We start from the raw sequence: 19,130 nt of genomic DNA on the forward strand, positions 1-19,130 counted from the left end.
TTCTACCTGATGGTTGGATGGAGGAACCAGTTCTCTAACTTGGGGTGGGGGGAGGGGAGAAGATCCTGATGGGAGCCACACCACCAATCCTTCCATCGTTCTCAGGTGCCCAAATGAATTCCAGTCAACAGTAGGATTTGCCAATAATCACCCCCATCTCACTGCGTGGGGAAGACTTGAACACTTGTCCTGGGCTGGGTTTCGCTCTTAAATGCTTCGTGAGCTCACCTGGCCAGGCAGGTAGGAACACAAGAAATTTGGAGAAAATCTTTTCCAGGTAACCCAAGCATCTGTTACCCCCTCCAACCATCCCCTTTCCAACAGTTTCCTCTGGCAAATCTGGAATGTCTGAGGACTTCTCCTGTGTCTGTGACTATTGGGGATCTCTCTGCAGGCTCTTGGCTCCCCCATGGACCAAAGCCTCTGCCCTTCACTCCTGGAACTCTGACGCAGTCCCTCTGAGAGGGAGCTGTTCTCTCCTGTGGCAGAGGCACAGAGTGATTCCTTGACTGTCCTGACACTTTATTTTCCGTAACACCCCTAACTTATAACAGACTCTGCAGGAATTTCAGGCTTAAGGAAGCGTTATAGGTAATTCAGAAAAATTACAGTTTAGATGCTGACCATAACCCAAGAAATTCTACTACTCAAGAGATTCCCCTCACTGGCACACATTGGTCACAACCTGGTTCCCTTTCTCTTAGGTGTCTCTTCCCTCCAACATACAGATAATTAGTATCAATAATTATTACTGATCAATATGCACCAAGAACTTCTGGGTGTGTTCTATACCTTAAATAATTCAGTCTTCATCAAACCCTGTGAGGTAGGTAAAATCATGACAACCACCTTAGAGATGAAGAAACTGAGGCAAATAGAAGCTAAGCAACGTATCTGTGCTTGTACATCTCAGAGATGAGGATTCAGGTAGTGACTAGTGGCCAATTTTCAAATGATGTGACAGAAGAGGGCTTTATCTCCAAAATACACAAACAGCTCAAACAACTCAACGACAGAAAACCCCAACACCCAATCGAAAAATGGGCAGAGAACCTTGATAGACATTTCTACAAATAAGACATACAGATGGCCAGTAGGCACATGAAAAGATGCTCAATGTCACTAATTATCAGAGACATGCCAAGTAAAAGTACAACGAGGTACTGCCTCACACCAGTCCAGAATGGCCATAATTAAAACCAACAAACAAATGCTGGAGAGGGTGCAGAGAAAAGGGAACCTTCCTACACCGTTGGTGGGAACGTAACTTGGTACAGCCACTGTGGAAAATAGTATAGAGGTTTCTTAGAAAACTAAAAATAGAATTGCCACATGATCCAGCTCCCACATCTGGGAATATGTTCGGACAAAACTATAATTCAAAAAGATACATGCACCCTGTGTTCATAGCAGCACTATTCACAATAGCCAAAACATGGAGACAACCTAAATGTCCATTGACAAGGAATGGTTAAAGGTTTGTTGTGTGTATACATACACATATACACACACATATGATCAGTTTTCATGTACCTTTCAGGAAGCCTTGGCCCCTCCCCAGAGGTTTGGTCTCACTGCGGTGTCCACCACATCCCCCAGCAGGACATTTCTCCAAGTCTGGATCACTCAGTGTGGATTAACTCTTCATGGGAGCTTAAAGAGAGTCTAAGAAACAGCACAGGGCAAGCCAAGGAGACAGACTTCTCCTCACTGTCCAAATGTTGAGTAACTGTGTACCCAGACACCCTTCAAAGAAGAAACATTTCAAGGGTTGAGATGATCTCAATCCACAAGATGGAAAAAAAAAATTGGACGCAAAGCTGACCTGTATTCAGTTAACTCATGACTTTCCCTTTTATCTGCATGAAGGCCACCTCTGAGGTTCACTGCTGCAGCCGTGGCTGTATGAATTCTCAGCTGGGGTCCTCGGTGACTTTCTAGAGATGACTGAGGTGGAAATGAATGGGGAAGAGAAGCTTATTCTTTTAAGAGTAATTTGTTAAGATTCACTGAGGGCCCTGAGATTCTATCAGAAGCTCCCAGGCTTCCTGCCCAATCACAACCTTAGGTTCGAAAACCTTAGGTTTCTTTCCCAGCATTCAAATAAAGGACTGGCAGAGATCTTAAAGCTCAAGAAAGGTGGGTTTGCGCCACCTAAGGAGCGAGTTCACTCAAAGACATTCTCAGTAAGTTTGAGTCACATGTTTTATAGGACATTGTGCTGGGGTGTTCATTAATGGGGCTTCCCAGGTGGCGCTAGCGGTAAAAAATGCACGAGATGTAAGAGATGCGGTTAGATCCCTGGGTTGGGAAGATCCCCTGGAGGCGGATATGGCAACCCACTCCAGTGTTCTTGTTTGGAGAATCCCATGGATAGAGGAGCCTGGCGGGATACAGTCCACAGAGTCTCAAAGAGTCAGACAGGACTGAACTGACTTAGTACACATGTACCTGTTCATTAATAGATAGTTCTCAGTCCACTCTGGCTACCATAACAAAAATACTATTGAGCGGGTGGCTTAAACAACATTTATTTTTCACAGTTCCTCCAACAGTGAAAGAAGCAATGAAGCTCTTTGTAGTCTCTTTTATAAGGGAACTAATCTCATTTATGAGGACTCTGCCCTGTGACCTAATCACCTCCCCAGAGCCCAATCTCCAAATAGAAAAACATTGGGGATTAAGTTAGGGAAAGGTATGATGGAACCCCCGAGAGCTGTGCTCCATGCCAAATATGCTTGTTCATTTACTCCAAATCAGAAACGAAGAAGTTAAAATTGTCTGCTTGGTAATGATATAATCTTATATACAGAAAATCCTAAAGATTCCACCAAAAAACAGGTAGACTAAATGAATTCAGTAAGGGTGCAGTATACAAAATTAAAATGCAGAAGACTGCTGTAACATATAGCAGTTTTATATACTAACAACAAAATATATGAAAAACAAAAAAAGCAATTCCATTTACAATAGCATCAAAAATAACAATAGTAAGGAATAAATTTAACCAAGGAAATAAAAGATCCTTACACTGAAAACTAACACTCTGATGAAAGAAATTGAAAAAGTCACAAGTAAATGGAAAGATATACCATGTCTATCATTTGGAAGAACATTGTTAAAATGCCCATACTACCCAGAGCCATCTATAAATTCAATGCAATCCATACCAAAATTCCAATAGCATTTTCCATATAAATAGAAAAAACAATCTTAAAATTTACACAGAACCATAAAAGATCTCAAATAGCTAAAGCACTCCTAAGAAAGAAGACCAAACCTGAAGATATCACACTTCCTGATTTCAAACAGTTACTACAAAGCTACAGTAATCAGAATGGTATGGTATGGTGTACACAACAGATACATAGACCAATGGAATAGAACTGAGTGGCCAGAAATAGACCCTCACGTGTATGGTCAACTAACATTTGACAAGGGAGCCAAGAATACTCAAGAGAAAGAAGAGTCTCTTCAATAAATGGTGTTGGGGAAACTGGATAAGCACATGTAGAAGAATGAAACTGGATCTCTATCTTACACCACTCACCAAAATTAACTTCATAGGGATTAAAGATTTAAAATGTAAAAGCTGAAACAATAAAACTCCTCGAAAAAAATTAGAGAGGAAGCTCCTTGACATGCGTCTTGGCAACAATCTTTTTTTGGTGGTGGTGGGCAGGGAGTGGGATATGACACCAAGGGACAAGCAAGGGAAGCAAAAATCAGTAAGTGGAACCACTGATTTAACTCAAACTGAAAAGCTTCTACACGGCAAAATAAACAATTAACAAAATGAAAAGGCAAACTATGGGAGGAAATATATGCAAATCATCTAACAAGGGGTTAATATCCAAAACATGTAAGAAACTCATACAACTCGGGAGCAAAAACAGTGTGGTTAAAAAATAATAGGATATGCATAGGCTTTTTTTTTTTTTCAAAGAAGACATACAAATGATCAACAGGTATGTTAAAAGGTGCAAACATTATTTTAATTTAAAAGTAATTAAACATTACTTTTAATCATCAGGAAAATGCAAATCAAAACTACAGTAAGATACCACCTCACGCCTACTAGAATGCCCATTATCAAAAAAACAAGAGGTAAGTGTTTATAAGGATGTGGAGAAAAGGAAATTCTTGTGCACTGTTGGTAGAAATGTAAATTGGTTTACTACTCTGGAAAACAGTATAGTGGTTCCTCAAAAAAATAAAAATTACATACAATATATAGAGATATATATTTTATAATCTTGTCTATATATTACATTCTATTTTGCTTATATTGTCTATGTGATATTAAAGTGAAAAAGAATTCAATTATATTTACTACATAATGTCACCTAAAATAAAAGGCTGAGTGATAGATTTCAATTTCTATAAAACTTCAGTAAAACTGGTGTGGGTAACTAACTTTACCTTGTCCTAACATTGCAGTATCTGATCAATTAAGCCAAAAATCCTATAAAATCCAACAGTTTGAATGAACTTAATAGTTGCACAAATAACAGACTTTCTTACTGAACTCAGATAAGACTTGCTATTTAAAAACAACCAACCAACCACTTCAGAGGCCCTAGTACCAGTACATAGGCTTTTAGAAAGTTCTGCTTTTTTTAAAAAAAAAAAAAAGAAAGTTCTGCTTTTTGACTGCTTGACTGCCTCTCGATTGTGTGTGAGTTCTGAAGGCTTGTAAGTTTTAGAAATAGCAATAGTCAGTGTATTTCTGCTTTATTCAGATAAACATATGAGTCTCAGACTTTTAGGATAATTAAGTTTCTAACTATCAAATCAATCAACCTGACAGATCAAACTCTTTCTATTCCCTCATGGATCCTCTCTTCTTTCCCTCCAGGGTTAGAGGAGCTAATCATTGCGACTGTGAACGCTCCCTCTTCACTGCCTCTCCGCATATCTAGGAAGTCTCAGCGCCTCTGGGTGGGCTCCGCTCTCTGCTGAGGTGCCTACAGCTGGCTACTCCCTCGTCTTTACTTCTGACTGGTCTCTAGTCTCTTCCACCTCATCTCTCTTTCCCTTCACTAGCTAAAATCTATCCTTTCTTTAAAGATCTGCTCATGTCAATTTTCCCAAATTGTCCACCAATTTCTCTCATTATTTAACCAATACTCCATAATTTGACTCTAATTCTTTTGCAGTTGTTTTAGATATCAGGTTTTGTCATTTCCAATGAAGTAATAAGTTTCTTTCAAGTTCAGAAAACCTTGTTTTAGATATCTTCCAAAAGCTGGCCCTACCCTACCATAGCACATACACATACATTCCTTAGCACAATGCCAAGTAACAAAATAGAAATTCACAGTTTAAAGCAAGACAAGGAAAATTCAGACATAAAATTTTTCTCTGTCCTTCCCTCATGTGTATTATGCATCCACAGTATGTGTTAATCAGACTCCCCAGGGGCAGAAACACACACTCAACCATAAAGATCCAGTTTTCTCCTTCTGATGCCAGCCATGTAACTCCTTAGAAGATAACATTCTTTCTCTATCATATAAGGGGTCATGACGACTCACCACTCGCCTTGTAGGTGCAGCCCACCTACAGGTGCAGCCAATGTAATATTTCCCTTAAAGACTGTGATTAGTGCAGAACAGACTGGTCAAATAGCCGGGCAATACACTGCACCACACCTAATGTAAGTTCTTAGCATAAATACTTATGAGCTTATTAATGCTACTAGCTATGTTACCTGTATTCTGCTTATTTTACAAGACTGTTTCTTACATTACTAAACACATGGCTGAGCCTCAGACAAAATGAACGATTTGGCGACTTGAAATGATCAAATATCCAGCTCTATAAGATCAATGGCTGTAATATTATAACTCTAGATACGGGAAGAAGCAACAAAAAGGAAACATTTCCTGGACCAGAACAGGCTAGAAAGACAGGCGGTCCAGAGACTTGTGGCTACTTTAACAGGGCCTAGTCCAGTAATAGCACACGAGTGACCTATCAAGGAAATCCTCGCCTCACTTGGGAATGAGCATTCTTAGCCCCATGGGACAAAGTTACCATGAAATGCCTCCCGAATTTTGTCTGAAATTAAGACAGAAAGGCAGGAGGAGAATGTAAAATAATGTTACCCACTATCTAGTTTTGTAAGAATCAAGTCATCAGCCATGTGGTCACTGACATAATACACCTTGAAAGGACTTCAGGGCAAAGATCAGGATGAGGTATTTTGTGCTCTGGGAAGACTGACAGAACTGGCCCTGAGGTAGATATTTTCAGACTTGTGACCCCAGTTTCTTGCATCTTCCCATATTTAGAAAAGCACTAATACTATTCATTAACTAAGGTATCTGTTTCTCAAAAATAGTAAAATCTTCAAAGATGAGTTCTTGATTGCACGTACCCTGCGCCAAAATCACATATGTACTGGCCTCCCCCTTCATCTCTTCAGAATAGTTCTCAGAGCTCTCAGAGAGACTGTCCCCTGGGTTATACTCCTCAGTTTGGCTTGAATAAAATTTTCCATTTCTTTCTTAGGTTGATTATCGATTGTTTTGGTCAACACCAGGACTGATTAGAAACTTAAAAGTATCACTGTGTAATGTGAAGAGCCTGAATTATAAGACTACATGTAGCCTGGCATTTAGTTCTAATTCTGTCTGTTGCCAGGAAAAGATCCCTTAGTCTCTCTACACATCAATTTCCTTGTCTAGTAAAATAGTCATGCTGACTTTCTATGAAAATGATGCTGTATGTTCAGGCTTTGAGCACATCCCTTCCCAGGCCACCATTCCAAATGCATAGCAGTGTCTCAGCAAGCAATAATAATACAAAGAAGAATTCTAAAAATGATGCTGACAAGCACAGCAATCTTCCTGTAAGATAACACAGGGCCTGAGGTCTTGCCAAGCTCCTGATTCTAAGGCAAGAGGGTTAACATCAGACATTAAAAGGGATTGGAAGGCAACAGTTGGTCTCACCACTTGATACCAACGGCTGGTATTAAATACACAATACAATATTATTAACTATAGTCACCCTATTGTATACTACATCTCCAGGACTTTTTATATAACTCGAACTTTGTATCTGATGACCAGCTTTGCCTAAAGTATAATCACTGAGACAGTATCAATGCAAGAAATAATTTTTGACTGGTCACAGTTGGAAGTAATTAGTGAATAGAAATAGAGCAGATAATTCACATAGAAAGTCACACAGAGACTTACTGGGATAACAAATATGTAAAAGAAGAAAGATAGTAGCTATATTGAGTCCACAACACACCTAACAGCAATTCCAAACAAAAAGAATAGAAGGAAGGATGGATAAATAAAACCTGAAGAGATAATGGTTGAGAGTTTCCAGACATGAAAACAGACATGAGTCCTCAGGATAGGAATACACAATCAATGCTAAATCTAGTAAATAAAAATAAACTCACATCAGACACCTTCTAGCAAAACTGTCAAAAATAAAGATTAAAGTGAGAAACCTCAAAAGCTGAGAAAATAAGAAGAATATTTACGAAGTTATTATTGTAAGCAGATTTTTTTTTTTTAATCAGCAAGGCTGATGCCAAAGACAATGGAGCATTTCCAAGTAAGCTTATTACCTAATCATTTCAGAAAATGCCTTTGTGGTAAAAAGCTTTTCCATTGTTTATTCTTCATACTTTCCTGACAGTAGAGAACGAAGGTAACTATTTTTTTCTCCAATAAGTCTTTTACAACTTTAAAAACTGTACAAAGATATTTCAGATCATGGAGGGCATAAACCGGAAATGACTAACGGTAGACTGGAATGAATTAGGAAATATTTCCAAAGCAAAGATCGATGATTCAACCTTTCAGAAGGAACATTCAGTCATCTAGAGACATTCTTTAGACAAAAGAGAGCGATCTATCGTGACTCTGGTCCATTATGTCATGTTACTAGGAAATATTCCCAACTCTCTGTGGAGATTGGCAGTGGTGATGTGAGAAAGCTGGGGCAATGTTGAAACACACTTCATGGCATTTCCTCGGATTTTCCCCCACCCAGTACTGCGTCTTGTCACAAAACTATCCATTATCTTCCTCTTTAAATAGTATTAGCACTTGTCAAATTGGCCTTCCTGGAATCTAATTATTTTTAAACATTTTCTCAACTTATCTTACATGAAAATTGAAGATGATATTGCAACAGAACTGAGGCAGTCATTTTCATAGGGGAGTCATTTTCAGAGAATTATAGCTTGTGTACCGCATTCTTTAATAACTGTGATCATTAATATGTTAGACCATGAAATGATACACTCCATTTACTTTGCACTCCAGATTACAGGAGAGGGAATGTCTTTTTCTTTCCATACCCACTGCTTCCCTACTGGCTCAGGTGGTAGTATCTGCTTGCAATTTGGGAGACCCAGGTTTGATCCCTGGGTTGGGACGATCTCCTGGAGAAGAGAATGGCAACCCATTTCAGTATTCTTGCCTGGAGAACTCCATGGACAAAGGAGCCAGGCTGGCTACAGTCCATAGGATTGCAAAGAGTCAGACTTGACTGTGCGACTTTCACTTTTCACTCACTGTAAAAGGAGGGGCAACAACAAGTGACTTGTCTGCCATCCTGTGTTCACCTATTACCAGGAAAACCTCATGTGATGAAATTATGATCCTTCGTGCTTAATTTTATTAGGTTGGCCAAAATATTCATTTGAATTTTTCCATAACATCTGAAAAGAAAAAAAAAAACCTGAAAAAACTTTTTGACCAACCCAATACTTTATTACTTGGAGTCAACAGGATTAATGTCTTTGGCACAATGTGCTTTGCCAGATTATAAGATCCTCTCCCTGACACCAGCCACTTTGCTGCCATGGTATCCACATGACTGGCAACACAATTGGATAGTCTTTGTTCTTTCAAATCTCCTGGAGGTTTCCTTGCATGTGACATTTCTTTTATTTAGCAAATATTTATGCATTTAATTAATACAACATACTAGCATTCTTCTGGGCAATCAGTATATAGCAGGATCAAAGACACAAAGTCCTGCTCCCACGTCTTACATCCTGGTGTGTATATAGCTTCTCTCTCACTCCCATCCACTGAGGAGAATTTTATTTTGCCCACTAGATTCCCAAGTCTTTTAGGCAGAATCAGGCTAAAGACAGAACTGCAGATGTCAAGAATTTCAACTGGTTTGCATTGGAAAGGGCTGGAGTCATTGGGAGAGTGATGAATCCAATAGAGGAGAGGAGGGAATAAATGGGCAGCTGTGTGAGCTGGACTTGAGGCAGAGCTTGGGAGTTTACAAAAGAGGGAACAGAGATTGGGGGCTACATGTGAGAGTTATGACGGGAGGAAGACAGGCCACTGGATTTTAATAATGGAATCTCCCTTTGATGTTTACTGAGATAGCTCAGTAATGATTTAGGTTTTAAGTTTTCTGGTTATCGGATTGCTGTTTCCCTGAATAAATCATGCATTGAGGGGCCCACAAGGCTGCTTAATTTTAATTCATTAACATTTGCTAGTACCCAGAAAGCCCATCTGATGTGTATGGGTTCTTCTCCTCTGAAGGGCTGGGAGCTGCTGCCTGAATCACAGCTGCATGGTAGGAGAGGCATTGAACCTGAGGTCTGAAATCTTGAAGGGGTTTCAGCTTATTTTATTTTGAACAGTCACCTAGCTTTCCTGGGATTATGCTTCTTCTACCTACAATTAAAGACCAAACTAACAGATACCTAAGGTTCCTTCTAGCTGTAACACATACTTGATAACAACCATGTTGCAAAATTGATAACTTCATGAATTGCCTTTCAGTGAGCATTGAAGTTGCTCAGTTGTGTCCGACTCTTGGAGACCCCATGGACTGTAGCCCACCAGGCTCCGCTGTCCAAGGAATTTTTCAGGCAAGAGTATTAGAGTGGGTTGCCATTTCCTTCTCCAGGGGATCTTCCTAACCCAGGGGTCGAACCTGGGTCTCCCAAATTGTAGGCAGTTGCTTTACCATCTGAGCCACATGCACTGTAATTCTTTTCTGTTACTTGACAATGGTGTTGTCTCTCAAAGGTGTGGGTGGTGGTGCTGTGCTGAGTCATCTCTGACTCTTTGTGACATCATAGCCTGCTAGGCGACTCTGTCCATGGTATTTTCCAGGTGAGAATACTGGAGCTGGTTGCCATTTCCTACACCTGGTGGATCTTCCTGACCCAGGGATCGAAGGTGTGTTTCTTGTGTTTTCTGCATTGCCAGGTGGATTCTTTTTTGAAACACAGGCCAGTGGAAATGATTTGTGGGGACACGGGTGCAACTTGGAGTTTCTAACAAGCAGTATGAATGACTGCCTTCTCTAGTTTCCTGTCTGTGTTTCTGTGTTTCAGCTCTTTAGAAAACAAAGTCTCAGAAATGAAAAGGGAACATGAAAGAAAGAAAAACATTTCTCAGCCACAGGATGGAAGTAGAAGTTGAAAACAGAAAAGTGGTCAACATTCAACTAGTCACATGAAAAAGAGTTCCATTGAGAACCATCCTGGCTGGATTATAAACCCCTAGCTCTATTTCCACTATTCCTAATTGGTATTTTGGATAAACTCCAAGTTAGTTTTTCCTGTCACCAGGACCACTAGGTTTGAGTCCAGGTAGAAAACTTGGGAGAATAGAGACTGTGTCAATTAACATTTCCTTTGAAACAACTACAAAATCTCAGTAGCATAACAATAAGAAGATCAGCTGATCTTGGCTAGGCTGGCTCAGATATCCTGGGGTCCGCTGGCTGGTAGAGGCTTGCCTTAGCTTGGGCAACTGGGGCAACTCAGCTCAGTTCTGCGTCTCATTCTTAGGAGGCTACTTTGGCCATACTATCCTCATGGTGACTGCAGAAATATGAGTGGGCAGGCACTGTTCAAGCTTCCTATTGAGTGGTATTTGATAACATTTCGTTGACCAAAGCAAAGCTCAGAATCAAAGAGTAGGACCAAGAGGAAGAAAGAACTACAAAATTACCTGGCAAGGGCACAGATTTAAGGGGAGAACTGAAGCCATTTTTATGACTTACCTACCATAACCCCTGAGTAAGGAAGAACTGGTTCAAACTTCTTTACACAACATTTGCCCCATGGGCTCCCTTTCACATCACCAGGCCCCATTTATTTACAATGTGCTCCTGCTACTCGCCTCTTTAGCCTGGCCCACTGCCAGCCACAGTAGATTTGAATGGTTCTGGCTTTTTACCATAGCCTGAGTTAAAAAGAGAATTTAGCCTGCTATGTTGAAAAGTGAAGGAAAAAATCAAGTACATTAAAAAATCTATTATTAACACCATCAATTCCCCTATATTTCTTTAGTAAGAATACAGATTATGCTTCCCCACTGAATGAAAAGCAGATATTGGTCTCTTATTTTCCTTCCCAATATCCTTATGAACATGTAGGTTAAGTTGTTTACACAACTATTTATATTAATATAGTCCTTAAGTCTAAAGAGACTATGTCTTGGCCAGGAGCCCACAGCAAGTTATTGGCTGGGAAGGAGGCTGGTAGGCATGTGATTCTGGACCAGACCCCAGTCTCCTACTCTTTCCTCTTTCCCTGTTTCCCTCTGGTCTAATTTCCCTGCAACTGTTTTGCCAAGCCTGACTCATTTCACATTAGGGTAAGTGAATATGAGTTGAACTGTTACTCAAAATTAATCAGATGGGTACATTTTTAAGGGAGACAATCTCATGACATGTTTCTAATGTTGCAATATTCTAAAGGAAAAGAGCTGGGTAAACATTCTCACTTAATAGAATAGTTCCAAAAAGCTTGAAGAACTTACGGTACCTCAGGAGAAATCCTTACCAGTTTTGACTCCTGCTAAGACAGAATTAGAAAACAATTTTCTAGTTCCCTCACTTGCTTAAAAAAAAATTCAAGAGGAAAAAAAGAGTACTTGACAAAATAAAAACAAACATGTTGCTTTGATATCTGTGTGTCTCTCCTCCACCCCTTGCTTATGGTGGTTTGTAGAATGATAAAATACCATTATTAAAGAAAACAACAGCTTACAAGTTAACAAAGCAGCCAACATCATGGAAACATCTACTATCATGGAAGAGTAAGCAAATGTTTTCATTTTGTATTTTAATTACAGATATTATCATTTAAAATCATTTGCTAGCAACTGTTGCCCAAAGGATGATTCAAAGTTTAAAGTTGTTTTTATGAGCTAAATGGTTTCATGGGGTCTGTTTATGTTATATAGAAGAAAGGGCAAGTGCAGGGCATCTGGACCAAACAAATGCATCCAATGTGAAGAAAGTGCTAGGACACTTGAGATCAGAAAGGACATGCAGTAAAGAAATAGAAAACAAAACCAAAAAACAAACCTTCATAGATGAGAACAAAAGTAACTGAACCTGCTATCAAGAAAGCTAGTTAAAATCTCATGAGCTGTCCTGTGTATACTCATGCGTATCTATGGATACTCATGCCCAACCTCTTTGAGCCTCAACCTCCTCACCTGTTAAATGCAAATAATAAATAGTAATAAGACTATGTACCTCACATGATTTGTGAAAACACTGTGTGACTGATTGAACTAATGTACATGAAAATAATTTATAAACTGATGCTTTGCAAAAACATTAGGTAGGTGAGACAGTAACAGGGAGAAGGAAAGGGGGAGGTTTGTTTCATCACCATCTTAAGTTAAAGTTTAAAACAATCTTTTACGCATTATTTACAAGAGCCAAACATGGAAGCTACACAAGTGTCCATCAACAGACAACTGGCTTAAGAAGATGTGGTAGATACAAGATTAACATACAGAAATCAGTTGCATTTCTTTTACACTAACAATGAAATATCAGAAAGGGAATATAAACAAACAATCCCTTTTAAAATTGCACCAAAAATACTTATGAATAAACCTGATCGAGGAGGTGAAAAACATAGATTGAGAACTACAAAACATTAAGGAAATTAAAGTTGATTCAAAGAAACTGAAAGATAGCCCATGCTCTTGGATTAGAAGAATATTGTTAAAATGGCCATTACTATCCAAAGTAATCTACAGATTTAATGTGCTCCCTATTAAATTACCAAGACATTTTTTACAGAAATAGGACACATACTAAAATTTATATGAAACAATAAAAGACCCAGAATTGCCAAAGCAATCCTGAGAAAAAAAGAACAAAGCAGGAGGCACAACCCTCCCAAACTTCAGACAATGTTATGAGGCTACAGTAATCAAAAGAGAATGGCATTGGCACAAAAATAGACACATAGGCTAATGGAATAAAATAAAGCACCCAGGAATAAACCCACAGACCAATGGACAAATTAATCTTCAAAAAAGGAGGCAAGACTATACAATGGGGAAGACAGTCTCTTCAGCAAGTGGTATTGGGAAGGTTGAACAGCTGTATGTAAATCAGTGAAGTTAGAATATACCCTAACATCACACACAAAAATAAACTCAAAATGGTTTAAAGATCTAAATATAAAACAAGATACCATAAAACTCCTAGAAGAGAACCAAAGCAAAATATTCTGACATGAATTGTACCAACATTTTCTTAGGTCAGTCTTTCAAGGCAATAGAAATAAAAGCAAAAATAAACAAATGGGATCTAATCAAACTTCAAGCTTTTGCATGGCAACAGAAACAAAATGAAAACTTACAGCTTAATTTTCAAAACAGCTCATACAACTCAACCAAAAAACCCAACAATCCAATCCAAAATTGGGCAGAAGACCTAAACCAACATTTCTCCAAAGATGACATACAGATGGCCAATAAACACATGAAAAGGTGGTCAACACTAGAGAAATGCAAATTAAAACTACGAGGTACCACCTTACACCAGTCAGAATGGCCATCATTAAAAAGTCTACAAATAAATTCTGGAGAGGGTGTGGAGAAAAAGGAACCCTCCTATACCGTTGATGGGAATGTAAATTGGTACAGCCTCAATGGAAAATAGTACAGAAGTTCCTCAAAACACAGAGTTGCTATATGATCCAGCAATCCCACTTCTGGGCATATACTCACACAAAACTATATTTCAAAAAGATATACACACACTGATATTCATATTAACACTTTTCCAGTGGCCAAGACATGGAAACAATCTAAATGTCCATTGACAGATGAATGGATAAAAAAATATGTGGTACACACACACAATGGAATATTACTCAGCCATAAAAATGAATGAAATAATGCTACTTCCAACAACATAGATGGACCTAGAGATTATTATACTAAGCGCAGTAAATCAGAATGAGAAAGACAAATACCATATAATATCTCTTTTATATGTGGAATCTAAAGAATGACACAAATGAATCTATACACAGAAACAGATTCACAGACATAGAAAATAAACTTATGGTTACCAAAGGGAAAAGAGACAAATTAGTAACAGATGTAAACTACTATACATAAATTAGACAAATAACAAGATTATACTGTATAGCACAATTGTACTCAATATAATACCTATAATGGAATGTGATCTGCAAAAAAAAAAAAATCACTAAGCTGTATACCTGAAATAAACACATTGTAAATTGACTGTATTAAAAAAAAAAACAGCAACAAAAAACCAAAGTCTGTCATTCTTTTGTTGCATCCCTGCTCCCCAAATCGCTTATGCAGAATCCCTTATAGTTATGCAATATATACTTGTGGGTTCATACATCACACATTATGCTATAAGTCATGATTATATAACTGTGTAGTTGTTGGGCCTCAGGGTGGGTCACCCCCAAATGTGTTTCAGTGGCATACTGATTATTTTGAATTAAAGTTACTTAAGAAAAAGCCAATGCAAGAGGAACACTTGACCCTCCTGTCTTCCTGAAAGGAGGAAATACATCTTTCACATGGAAGGTGCCCACCCTGCATCCGAAGGCAGGACACCCTTATCTCTAGAATTCAGGGTGAAGAGCCCCTATAAACAAACCTTGTTACTTTAATTTACTGCAGACTTTGCTTACATTCCTTATCATTTACAACCCAAACCTAGTTTCTTTGTCCTGTTGATTCCATTTATTGTTTCTTTGTCTAAAAAATTAAGAAGCTGCTTGCTTTGGCCACTTCTTAGCTCCTATTTCCATGAGAACTTCCTGTGCATGAATAAAAATTTGTTTTTCTCCTGTTAACCTGACTTGTGTCAGTTTATTGCTGGTCCAGACACAAGAACTCAAGAGGGGTCGAGGAGGGCTCTTTCCCGCTCCCCACCACAGTCACCGCACTCATTCTGCCTGCATTTAATTCTTTCTTTTAAACCTGATCCCTATTCCTAAATTTGAAACAGTTTGAGACAAATCTTCCCAGGTTCCCCACTAGGCCCGCATTTATTAACAGTCCAAGGAATCTAGGGGTAACCTGGCCTTTTGGTTGGAAGCAGCTGAAACAGCTGACCAATTTGCTTAAGTTGGAACTGATTTCTGAACAGAGAACAGAGGCTTGAAGGTTATTTTTCTATTTTACAAATTAGAATTTTTGGGCTCAGAGAGGATAATTAAATTGCCTGATGTCTCCAAGCTAGTAAGTAACAGAGCAGGATATGAATTCATTTATAAAACACAGACCACGTTTACCTATTAGAATGTGCTAGAATTTTCGTTGCTGTCGCAAGCACGGGGGTTCCTCTCCTTCTGGCCTTGACCCAAGGCTCAAGTGAGCTTTGTCACAATGATTCAGCCCTTCCTTCCTCTCATCCAGAAGGTAATTATGGTGATCATTTGGGGAGCAGTCTCTGCAAGTCAGAGTTGGGACTAGGATAGAGCACATGAGGTACTACCCTTGGGAGAAAAAAATTAGGGAATTATAAAAAAATAAAAAATTCTATAATAAAAAAAGTACTATTTTTAATACAATGTGGTTTTTTAAAGTCATAATACACAAAACCCCATGAAGAAAAAAAAATACTAAAATGTTAAAGGCAAAACCAGTATTACTGACCTTTGCCTCAGGCTCCAATGTGGCTTGTTATGCCTATGGTGCCAGGTGACTGTTTTGAAGTTTTAATTCAGGGGAAGCATCCCTGCCACTTATCAACAGGTAAACAACTCTCTGGGCTTCCCAGGTGGCACTAGTGGTAAAGTACCTGCTGCCAATGCAGGAGACTTAAAGAGATGCGGGTTCGATCCCTAGGTTGGTTAAGATCCCCTGGAGGAGGACATGGCAACCCGCTCCAGTGTACTTGCCTGGAGAATCCCATGGACAGAGGGGCCTGGTAGGTTACAGTCCATGGGGTCCTACAGAGTTGGACACAACTGAAGCGACTGAGCGCACATGCACAACTAGCTCGCTATCCCCCATAACCTCAGGGGAGTTAACTGTCTTAGCTGGCAAGTCTAGGGTGGGAGTGGGGGGTTCACTTCCAAAAGCCTAAGAATTCATGAAGTCTGTGGAAATGTAGAAAGGAGGATTGAGGGGGAAAAGTGTCTTGGAGAAGCAAGAGGCAAGCTGATCTTCCCACTTCCAACAACAAGTTTTCCCTTTGCTGGAATAAGGAAAACAGGCCTTTGGCTCCTAGGGCACCTGAGCTGGATCCAGCTTCAGCAAGAGCTTGCAGGGGAGAAATGTCAAGTGTCACATCAAGGCTCCCTCTGTCCCAAGTATGGCAGAGAAGAGTCTGGGAAACAGCAGGCCTTGGCAGTCCTGCAGACCACACCTGGCAGTCCTGTCCACTACAGAGGGACAAAGGGATGAAGACCAAATAACAAACACCTTCCACATGTGTGCACACATGTCCTAGAGTCACGATGCAATGATGGGAAAGGACAGGATCCTCTCCCAAGAATGCCAGAGAAGTTTTAACTAGCCAGGAAGAAAGGGGTCTCAAGAGTAAGACCCAAACCAGACTCAACCTAGCTTCCAGAAAATGGTGGGCACTATCCTACATCTATCCTACTTTCTATCATGCCAAGGTGATCTTTGGCAGCTCCAGATCCACATCTTCACAACTAACTGCAGGGCCAGCCTTTCTAGTCGCTTCAACAGAAATGTCCAGGGAATATTCTGGTAGGTCTGGCTTGGATCACATACTATCCCTGAGTCAGTCACAGTGGCCAGAGGGGCAGGGCACTTCAACTGGTCAGGTCTAGGATCAGGAGTGAACACAGTTCAAACCCGGGCCAAATCTAGCTCCACATGGGCCCCATCAGGTCATGCTCATTCATTTAGATTGTTTGTTTTCATGCTATGCCAGTAGTTGTGACAGAGGCAGAATGTCTTGCAGAGCCAAAAATATGTTCCATCTTGCATGTGTATATATTTAAGTTACAGGTGTACAGCATTATAATTCTACATCTGTATACACTAAAAAATTATCATCACAAGTCTAGTTACCATCCATCACCATATAGTTGACCCCTTGGCTCATTTCTCCTATCTCCCCCTCCCCTGCTTTCCTCTGGTAACTACTACTCTGATTTCTGCATCTATGAGTTTTTTTTATCCTTTGTCTTAAGATTCCACATATGGGTGAAATAAAATGGTATTTGTCTTTGACATTCATTTAGCACAATGCTCTCAAGATGCATCCAAGTTGTCACAAAGGCAGGATTTCATTCTTTTTCATGGTTGAATAGTATTCCATTATGTATATGCACCTCACCTTTTTAAGCTATCCACCCATTGATGGTCACTTAGATTGTTTCCATATCTTGGCTACTGTAAATAATGCTGCAGTGAAAATGGGGGTGCAGGTATCTTTTTGAATTAGTGTTTTGATGTTTCTTGGATGTTTCTAGGCTTCCCTTGTGGCTCAGTTGGTAAAATATCCACTGGCAATGCGGCAGACCTGGATTGAAAAGATCCCCTGGAGAAGGGAAATGCTACCCACTCCTGTATTCTGACATGGCAAATTCCATGGACTGTATAGTCCATGGGGTTGCAAAGAGTCAGACACAACTGCGTGACTTTCACTTTCATGCATATAATTTGGATAAATACCCAGATGTGAAATTGCTGGATCATGTGGTAACTCTATTCTTAATTTTTTGAGGACTCTTCAGATTGTATTCTGATAGGGATAAAATAGTTTAGTTGTAGAAGTCCCAGTAGGAGATTACAGAAAGAGGGAAACCTAGGGAACTTTGGGAGACCATTATACATTAATGATCCCTCAGGAAAGCCATCTGAACGGTCGTGGAACAAAGCAGGTCTGTTCAACTATAAAGCATGAGATACCTCCCAGGTCATTAAGTGGGGAGAAAAAAAAAGTTCCCATCCTTCTGGTGATTTGAATAAGCGCTATGACAGTCCGAGTTTGAATTCATAGGGTCTCCTGCCCTATATGAAGGATGAGATAGTGATGTAACCCAGACCTCTACTTGAAAAATGAGGAAGGTGAGGCAAAAATGAGGCAAAGAAGGTCTTTGCCTCCTCCCCCATTTTCCTTTGATTATATAAATTGTAGTCTCCTTAATCCTCGGGGCAGAGCCCCTTTGCATGCCTACCTGCACCCTTCACAAGCATCCTGTATTAATAAGTCTATTTCTTACCTATCACTTTGCCTTTTGCTGAACTCCTTCTGGGCTGACAAACATGAACCTGGGAGCCTTAGTAAGTCCAGGCAACAGGTTTGAGTGATTCTAATTAAAAGAATCAAGCCCTACATTCAAGCCCCAATCTAGATTTAGGCTGGGTTTGAGTCCTGGCACCTGGGTTCAAGTCTCAATCAGAAGTGCACAGTTTCCCTACCAATAGTGTACGAAAGTTCCCTTTTCTCCACGTCCTCTCTCCAATATTTGATATTTCTTGTCCTTTTAATAGATAGGAGGCCTTCTAACAAGTGTGCCACGATATCTACTTGTGGTTTTGATTTGCATTTCCCTCATAATTAGTGGTGTTGAACATCTTTTCATGTTCTTTACAGAAGTTTGCTGATCCCTTGACCAGGTGGTCCACTACTACTGGTGCAGAGTTTGACCTTTCTAAACGACCCTAAATGTTTCACAGCAGAGCGTTTGCTTATCAGAAAAAGGAAGGGGATTGTCTAGCAGTAAAACACAGCATTTGAGTTTTGTCAGGACTAAGGGCGCACATTATGTAACTACCTGAAACATAATATATATTCAATTGACGTAATTTTCTCCACCACCCTCTCCCCTCCCACACATATCCTTAGACTTTTTTCTTACGACTATTCAGGCAGCTCTC

General features: G+C 39.7%; 1 protein-coding gene across 1 annotated transcript in view; it reads right to left on the reverse strand.

The window, feature by feature from the left end:
- Positions 1 to 19,130, reverse strand: part of SLC17A1 (solute carrier family 17 member 1) — a 217,157-nt gene that overhangs the window by 64,323 nt on the left and 133,704 nt on the right. The gene's annotated exons all lie outside the window — the stretch shown is intronic.

The sequence above is a fragment of the Odocoileus virginianus genome, chromosome 27 (genome assembly GCF_023699985.2).
Source record: "Odocoileus virginianus isolate 20LAN1187 ecotype Illinois chromosome 27, Ovbor_1.2, whole genome shotgun sequence".
Taxonomy (NCBI): domain Eukaryota; kingdom Metazoa; phylum Chordata; class Mammalia; order Artiodactyla; family Cervidae; genus Odocoileus; species Odocoileus virginianus.